A 10401-nucleotide genomic window follows, 5' to 3' on the forward strand; every position below is an offset into this window, starting at 1 on the left:
ACACGGTTGTTTGACCCGATACTCTCATTACCTGACAGCCCTCCGGAAGAATGCGAGTCTGTGAATTCCTGGTTTTCCTGACGTTATGAAACTCAATCGGACTGTGTAAGAATATTAATAAAACTCTCTCTGCATCATGATATAAAAAATAATTTCAACTAAACCTGAAACGGAATACGTTTACTCAGTAACAGAAGAGACGATGGGTTGTGTTTGCAAAACATATTGTTCAGTTGAAAACTACAGGGTGCCACCCAGTTTTACCCCATTCCTCGCCTTGGAATTTCCACTGCCTGAAACTTGAAGGGAAATCCAGAAGGGTATCTCTCTTCATTTAGATTGTTCACTGCTACAACACTAACACGAGCCATTTCTCTTGGATTTTTAAGGTACGTTCTTATTCAGAAAAAAAAATTATTATGTTGCTGGAAATCTGCAGAGTTGTGGCTTGTCATTTTCATTATTGCTCGATCTGTATGCATTTTTGAGGAAGATACCGAAAGTCTCATCAATTAACCTAACAAGCAAGTCTCATAGAAAGTTACCTACGAGTACTGAGAGGAAAAGAGTTTGCTGAAGCAAAGATTATGATGAAGTGGCTCATTTTGCAGTAATATGAATGTCATCACATGACAGGAAGTTGGGGTGATTGTTGTACATGCTGTTAAATGTAGGTGACTTAGTAGCTTACGGCATGGAAATATTGGTACAAGGGCAGTTGGGCCTCTCTAGGTTACTCAGAGTGAATCGCTAGCTCTTGTTACGTCCTAGAATTTCGACATTACGTTTCAAAGTTAATCTTTCTTTATTATCTATTGACATTTTAGAGATTTTATCAACCCATTCACTCATTTCTACCTTATACCAAGTTAAGCCAACCAAAAGGTGTGTCATTTCTTTTATACTTACGTAAACGCCAAACAAGGCGAAAGATTTGAAAAAAAAAATATTCCCCAGTGAGAAGGACCTAAAATATTCATAACACTCGACCGGAGGGGATCCACATTTTCTGTTCCCTTTTGTTCTAAGACTGACTTAATATTTTGCAATCTAATAAATCACTATTCTATTTCTCATGAAAAATGAAACGAGAATAGGCATTCTAATCTGATTTATTTGTTTCTATGTATCTGCTAGATCATTATACTACTAACATTTTGCAAAAATTATTATTCATAATTGTACAACAGAAGGGATTTCTATACTGTTCAGTTTTAAATTATAGGCTTGAGAAGGTAATGATGTGACCAGATACATATTATGTATACTCAAAATCAAATCAAACTTCATTACTTGCATACATAGAAACGTGAGCACACGTGCTGAAAAAGACAAACTATCTCCTAAGTAAAGCCAATCCAAAATAAGTTTAAAATTTGCAAGTGCATATCATAAAGAAATCTGTCTATTCGATATGAGTCTCGTAACATCCTCTAGGTCATACAATAAATCATTTCTATTGCTTTTGAACGTATTCCTCTAAAAATTGCCTCTTCATTGAGGGCAACAAAAAAGAAATATCATCCTGAAAGGTAATGATTCACGTTTAGTAGTCTGTATACGGAAGATAACACTGAATATCTCGGCTAGTCCTCAGTTCCCTATGGACCTTTAATTTATTCTTTTATAAAAATGATCTTCGGCCTTACATCGAAATCGACATCAGGACTTCGCAGTTGAGAAGTCGAGGGAGCAGTTAAATACTCCACAACGAATATGAAGGTTGTGAGGTAGAAAATAATGTCTGTATTTTTCTTTACTGTGTGCATATACAGTATTTCTTTTATTATTATTATCATTATTATGATTATTATTATTATATTATGCTTACCAGTTAAGGTTAAAAATACTGACTAGGCTATTTGTGAGGAAGAACAATTAACAGGAGTAAGAAGGACAAGAGACAAAACAGAAATAATCTGGGTGTGAAACAAGACATTTAGCCACAGAGATGACACACTAAAAGACTTTACGTTCGTTTCACATTATTCAGTAATCTCGGTTATTATTAACTCCTCCCAGAAGACTACGGTTTTTGCGCCTGTCTGGCCGTCAGTTGTCAGGATCAGGTGAAAATTAACGAACCATTTTCAGAGGAAAGGAATATAAAATTTAAGCCCAAGCCCAAGCGCAAGGACCTATGAGGTCATTCAGCGCTGAAAGGGAAACTGAGAGTAGACAGGTTTGAAAGGTGTAACAGGAGCAAAACCTCGCAGTTGCACTATGAAAAAAGTGTCAGGAGAGGGTTGAGTAAAGTAAGATGGAACAAAGAGAATATGAACGGAGATACAATAAAAGGAATGAAAGGGGCTGCATCTAAGAAAAGAGACTCTGCAAAGAACCTCAAGTAATGCCTACATTCCACCGCATGACGTGCACTGACGGCATTACCCCCACTGAGAAACTATTTTTAATGAAACAACGAAAATGTTCGCAAGGTGACGCATCCAGACACATTACCAATAGTAGCTTTGTTGATAACATTCCACGTGCAGTCAAATAACACAGTGGACATTCGCATTTGCTCTATCACCTTTCTATGAAAATGTAAATTTCCATTTTTCACTTTTACAGTAGCCGTATCTAGCCCAGGCCCGGCGAAGATTTGCGGGTTCAGTCTTTCTCCTGGAAAGACTGAACCTTAATACGGTTAATCATTGTTGTTGCGACGCCCATTTGCACGAACCAAAGCAAATGTCGACGCAGAGGAGTCGACATATTCACCTCAGGAAATACGGAAGCAGTAAAAGAGTTCCAAATTTGAATATTTGTAATCTCAGTTAAGTAAATCGTGTAAAATAAACTGGCGTCGACGTCCTTCTATCAGCCAGTCAGGGTAAATAACTCTTGATAACATCGAAATAGCAAAGAAAATAACATGTAAAGTAAAGACGAAATAAGTCATGTGTTGCATTTCTCTGCATAACTGAAAAAACCTATGAACCAAGTTGCCCGACTAAAGTATGCTGAGAGGTAATAATCCTCTAAAGCCTCAGGATATTGACAATATTTTTGATTACGGAAGTACAAATAGTAACGTATGTATACACGCATAAAACATAAGCATACATATCCATAAGCACACAGATACTATGAGATATACAACAGGCTGAATATATAAATATACACAAGCGTTAGATATGTTTTCTTAAGGTTCGCAATTTCAAACAAAATCATGTCTACGCAGTCTTAAGCAACTATGGTAGTACAAAATAGCAAAGTAATCACAGCAAACGTTCAACCAGCACTGTTTTCATTCCTTAAGTGGAATCTCCCAATCTGAAACGTTTTGCTTAATTTTTGGGACTAAGTAAAGATAAGCACTCCCTAATAAAAGGGGAATGCTTGAATAAACTGCTCATTTATAAAGAAATGATTTTATTACTGTATTCCTAACTTAATATATAATGTAGGACACCTCGTTTTGCTTCATCTCTTTTGGGCGTGCTTTTCTTTACTTTCTCATGTTAGGGTGTGCTTACTGCATCTTCAGTGGTCACAGTCGTGTAAGAATCCCGAAACAGACAAATCATAACTAGACTGACATGTACTGGCAGGCAAATCGGAAATGCTACTCCAATAAATTCGTCCCAAAAGGCAATGATATTTCCTCTCCTAAATGACGTATCTTAATGCGCTGGTGAATAAGATATTTGATAATAAAAAGTGGTTCTTAATTATCAAGGTCATGAAAGATAATATTAGGTGCTGTTTTCAATTCAGTTCACCATGAGAATTAAGCCACACCCACAACTACACCATACTGTTTATGCTAAAGAATTTGTGAATTTGTGATTCCAAAACGTTTTATATATATGTATTTACACAGAAACACACACATGTATATATCTATATATAAATATACACAATATATGTATATTATATATATGATTATCTATCTATCTATCTATCAATCTATCTATTTATCTATCTATATATATATATATATATATATATATATATATATATATATATATATATATATATATATATATATATATATATAACGACAGGTATAATAATCATATTATCTCTAGACTACACAGTTTCCTGCAGATATTACTAATGTGTATATCTTATTAACTACAAATAAACTTAAATTATTTTCTAAAAGTTACCTAATCAAACAGGTCTTACCAGTCCCTTTTTGTTAAGCAAAGGTGTCATCAGAGCTCTTCTTCTCACGCTAAATGCAGTGTGAACTATCCGCTGAGAATCATTACTTCACGTGCGACCTCTTAGAACAGTGGTTCTCGACGCAATTTCTAGGGGAGGAACGCGAGCCCTAGGGAAAAATTAAAATTTCTCTAATTATATCCGTTATTCCCTTAACAACAGTCGCTACGAAGCAGTGTCAAGTATCTCACTAATTCATTCCCAAAAGAATAAAAACACCCCCTTTTTTATTTCCTTTAAATCTGGGAGGGAATTTTACACATAGATGCAAGGGGGGAGGGGGAGGGGGCGGGGTTGGGGGAAGGACCAACTCTTAGAAGGGGCGTGGAAATAGAACCAGCGTCTTAGAGGAAAATAGCAACAGACAGCAAGTTCCCGAGCAGCTTGGTCATTAATCCTTGCACAGCATCATGTTGAAGACCTTTTTATAGGCGGCTCTGAACTCCAGTGAGGACATAGGATAGAGAATCGGGTTAACGGCGGAGTTGATGTATGCCATCCAATAGCTGAAGGTGATGTACCAGTCGGGGAAGAGACTTGGAAACCAAGCACTGAGCTGAAAGATATTAGAGGTTTTTGTTGAACATTCGTGTGAAATATAGTTGCACACACACACACACACACACACACACACACACACACACACACATATATATATATATATATATATATATATATATATATATATATATATATATATATATATATAAATATATATATGTGTGTGTGTAAGTATATGTTTTCCTCCTGCTGACCATATGCTCAAAACTCATGATCAGAATGCAGTTATTTATCAACAACATAGATGAATAGTAACACTAAATAAGCAAATTAATAACCGAAAGCACTTGGAGTATCATAAGTTGATAAATGATTATGAAAGATAGCGCTAACAGAGGACGGCAAGAAAAGAAGTGCAAGGTGGTTTGACAGATTAACTTTCATCCAACAAGTAATAGCTATTCAGAGAGAGAGAGAGAGAGAGAGAGAGAGAGAGAGAGAGAGAGAGAGAGAGAGAGAGACTATGTCTTACCACGAAGAGGGTATAAAAAGGGACCCAACAGATGAGAAAAATGACGACGATGTTCAGCAGCGTATAAACAGCCTTCATTTCCCGTTTCAGTTTAGCCTCTTGGCGTTCGTCAATGGCGGCGCTGGGACCTGGTGCAACGAGTTTTTTTTGCTCGCTCGGGCCTGTTTCGCCGGAGACGCTCGTTTCGGTTGGTTGACTCTGGGAAAAGGAACGTCAAGCATTAATGGTAATGCATGCAAAGTGTTAAAAATTAAATCCAAAATAAGTTCATGTTATTGTTACTTTAGAATTAATTTTCCATTCAGGTCTCTCTCTCTCTCTCTCTCTCTCTCTCTCTCTCTCTCTCTCTCTCTCTCTCTCTCTCAGCCATACGCCTTTGTCACCATTAGAAGGTATGGCACCAGAAATGTGCAGCCTTTTTGGTGTAGCAAGTCTTTGGGGATCTAGTTGCTACAGAAGACGCTGGTACTCACTTACAGTTGGGTGGACTGGTGAACGGTAAGCAAACATAACACAGGGCTGCATGACTGAGTTTTTGCAATCTTCCAAAGGTGGGAGTTGGTGCCCTGAGCTGGATGGCCATACGTCTATGATACACACACACACACACACACACACACACACACACATATATATATATATATATATATATATATATATATATATATATATATATACATGACAAATTATTTCGGTCTCTCTCTCTCTTAATTCAACAAAGGAAATAATATGATTTAGCAATCACCTCTTTATAGGTCTTCAGAAGTAAATTCGTTACTGTAACATCACCAAAAGAGAGAGAGAGAGAGAGAGAGAGAGAGAGAGAGAGAGAGAGAGAGAGAGAGAGAGAGGAAAACCACTTTTCTATGTAGGATGGTAAACGGCATCCCAGATAACAGCCGTGTGATAACCTGAATATGCACCGGTATTACAGATAAAAACAACACGTATCAGACGTAAAAGTAAAAGTCTACATCTTTCTCTCCTAATTTGAAGGAATAATCATGGCCAATAACTTCATCATTATCATCATCAATGATTGATGATGATAGTGATGAAGTTAATGTCCATGATATATATATAATATATATATATATATATATATATATATATATATATATATATATATATATATATATATATATATATATATATATATAACGTTGCTTCATCATCTCCACCAAAATATTTCTCACTACTGATGATGATTGATGATGACAGTGATGAAGTTAATGGCCATGATTACTCCTTCAAATTAGGAGAGAAAGATGTAGATTTGCAATCTTACGTCTGATATGTGTTGTTTATATCTGTAATACCTGTGCATATTCAGGTTTTTACACTGCTGTTACTTTGGGATGCCGTTTACCATCCTACATAGAAAAGTGGTTTTCTGCCGAATACTTTTTTTTCCTCTCTTTTTTGCTGATGTAACAGTAATGAATTTACTTCTGAAAACCTTTATAGAGATGAGTACCAAGTTAGATTATTTCCTCCGTTTATTCAGAGAGAGAGAGAGAGAGAGAGAGAGAGAGAGAGAGAGAGAGAGAGAGAGAGAGAGAATGATAATTTCCCCTGTCACGAATGTATTGCTGATTCGAAAGACGCTTTGCAAAGTGGCATGGTGGAATTATTTAAACGAGGTCAAAGAAACCCCAAATCTGACACAAGCACCTCGACTCTCCTCCTAGAAACTAGAAATCAGTGCTCAGAGGGTTCGCCGTCGCGTGTCCTGCGCCATCATGCAATCAAGTCATCAACGTTCCTGATTCCAGGCCACCAAAGGCTGGGTTTAAGTTGTCAGTTTGACATTTCTTAAGCACTAGTTATCTGTAGGGCAGTCTTTAGTTGATGGTGGTATCTAATTTCTATTAAGCATACTTGCTGATTGTAGTCTTTGTCATAGCATTGCCTACACATGATCCATACAGTAATTAGCCTGCATGTGTAATATAAGTTAAGAAATAAAGTTACCCTTACAAGGCCTTACAACAAACATTAAAAGTGAAAATCCAAACTTGTATTCACTGCAGTCTCAGTCATGGAAATGGGTCGTTTTTTGGACACTTGGAGATTTGTAATTTCTTTTTCTGTGTTTTTTGATTGTAAAGTATTAGTTTTTTTCAGTATCAAACCTCTTCCTATCAATATATGCAAAAAAAGGAAGGAAAAATTCCAGTTCACAGGATTTATCTTCTTTTTCCATAATTTGTAACTTAAATTAATTTCAACTGGTGGCAACAGAATGGAACTACCTGCGGAGACGCAGGCCATAATACTTACAGCAATGCTGTCTTTCTTGGCTGCATCCCGGATAGAAGATGCTCGTTTCTTCACGACCCACATGATTCTGGCGTAGGCTCCCACCATCGCAAAGAACGGGAAATAGTACCCCAGGAAACCAACCCACACCACCTGCAACGGGCATTTACTGACGGGGCATCATCTTTGCTTTTTCTGTTATAAAGGGCAGCTAAGTGGAACGGTTCAAAGCACATTGGAATAATTTGATTGATTTCTATTGTGATATATATATATATATATATATATATATATATATATATATATATATATATATATATAATTATAATAACCACAATGCCCTCTTAAATTCTCGAATTCTTGGCGCTTTTTGGATAAGCCTGTCACTATAAAGTCTTAAGATCCAATTGCAAGAAATACGAAGAAATCATGATGTCCGGTCACGGGAAATGAACCCGGGTCCCATAATCACAACGGGGTCACGTTATGATTATGGGACCCAAGGTATCCAAAAAGCGCGAAGAATTCGTTTTCCATTGACCAAATTACACATCAGAGTGATCAGTAGATTCTTCGTTTTTTTTATATTAGATCTTAAGGCTTTGTAATGACAAGCGTATCCAAAAAGCGCGAAGAATTAGAGAAGTTCTTAATTTTGGAAGACATTGAGATTATTGCAATTACGTATGTATCTGGTAAAAGAGTGATCAGTAGATTCTACATATATATATATATATATATATATATATATATATATATATATAGTGTGCATATATGTTTGTATATGTGTATATATATAAATATATATATATATATATATATATATATATATATATATATATATATATATATATATATATATATATATATATATTTACTGTATGTATATATTGAAAACGAATGTTTTTATATTTAGAGGTAATCAGTCACGTAAAATGTGCTAATCAAGCAAGAACTCTTCTGCAATTTTCTACTACTGAACACAACTCTTCTGTACCAACCAGGTTCTTGTTCAAGACGGTGTCCCAGTAGCAGATTCCGGGTCCATACGTGTGCACGGCGCGGTCGTAGAAGAAAGGGGGCAGCCAAATAAGGGCCACCCACACCCAAGTGCCCAGAATGATGAGAAGGGATTTCTTTCCAGAGTTGTGGTTACGGTAATGAAGAGACCACGTCACGCTCCACAGCCGGTCCACGCTGCAGGGAGAATAGGATACTAGAATGGGTAAAAATTAGCTTTAGTCTAGAGTAAATCAGGATAGGACAGATTAACATCAAACTCATTTCCCAAAGAGCCTTATTTAGGAAAATAGCCCTCTGATGTTATTTATTCAACGCTAAAGCGGTTGATGATGATGATGGTAGTGACAATTACCGGAGAATGTCATGGTGAACCTGTTGTTTTAAGTACCGCAGAGTTTACTTCAGTCGGTCTAATGTAGCTCCATTAAGGTTCTTACTAATCTGTGAATATCTAGTCCATTAACTTGTATATTTTCAGTTTTTCTTTATCTGTCTCCCGTTGTCTTTTTCTTCTTCATTATGAAATTCCTTAAATATTCATGTTTGCTCTTGCAAAAAAAAAATGTGCAAAAAAAAATCCTTCATGCACATAGAATCTTCAGAATAAGCAAAAGGGCACAACGTTGTTTTTAATAGTGAGAAACTTCTTATACAGGATATTTTTATTTCATTAAATTATAAAGAGAAATAAAGTAAGTGATAAGTGTTTATATATATATATATATATATATATATATATATATATATATATATATATATATATATATATATATATATATATATATATATATATATATATACATATTGTGTGTGCGTGCGTGTGTGCATTAAGTAAAAATATAAAAATATGTATATGATCTATGGATCCTGTTCTGCACATGAATGATATATGTTTCCTTGCCTGTAAGACAGTAACACAGAGCTAAAAGTTTTTCTTGTTAAACGTATTGCAGATCTGATGCTTAGTTATTTGCTGCAAAGGATGAATTTTCACTTAACGACATTTGGCAGTAACCACAAGTAATAACTTAATCAAAATCGAAGCCTTCAAATCATGCGAGCGATTAAAAGATTAGGTAAGTGGATAAAGTTTATAGATAAAAAATCCATAGAAGTGAATGATTACACTTACCTGATGGCAGCCAATGTCATCACAGACTCAAAAGTCATCGTGTAATCGCTCCAGATCCAGTAATTGCAAAGGAAATCACCAAAAGGAAAGTAGTCATACAAGTTGTAGATCATGAAGAGGGACATAACACTGACGCCGACATTCATATCGGTGAAGGCCAGGTTCACAATGTAGTAATTGAAAGGTGTCTGAAGTTTCTTCTCGACTTTAACGGAGAGAATAACCATCAGGTTCCCAAAGATTGTTTCGATCATGATGATGAACTGGATGATGAAAAGAATGATTCTGGAACTGGACCACTGGATGCTACCGAGTTCCGTCCCTGCTTCGTCTGAAGCACTGGCATTTGATGTCGTGTTGCCAGCAAATCCGGTGGTGTTTCCATATTCCACTGAAACAGAGTCACGGTTGTTGTAACCATCTGTCGGTGAAAATCGAGAGATATTTTCAGGACTGGCATCAGCTGCATCCTTGTTGTGAAGCTCAGAACTGTGAGATAAGGTTGATTCATGATCTGATCCAGGGACGTTCTGAGGTGTAGTCGAGAAAGATTTTGTATCGTTATCCTCTACCGCACTTAGCATCTGATACTCTATAGTACTCTCTGATTCTGTCTCTGGGTGAATGGTACTTTCTAAACCTGGTTGTCTCACTTGATTTTTCCCAGAATCAACAATACCTTCAGACGTCTGTACGAGGTCAGCTCCTGTTATATCATCTGCGTTTGCTTTTAAACCTAGAATAGACCCAAGTTCAGATTCAAAGCTGTCCTCTT

This window comes from Macrobrachium rosenbergii, chromosome 4, assembly GCF_040412425.1.
Source record: "Macrobrachium rosenbergii isolate ZJJX-2024 chromosome 4, ASM4041242v1, whole genome shotgun sequence".
In the NCBI taxonomy this organism is placed as follows: Eukaryota; Metazoa; Arthropoda; class Malacostraca; order Decapoda; family Palaemonidae; genus Macrobrachium; species Macrobrachium rosenbergii.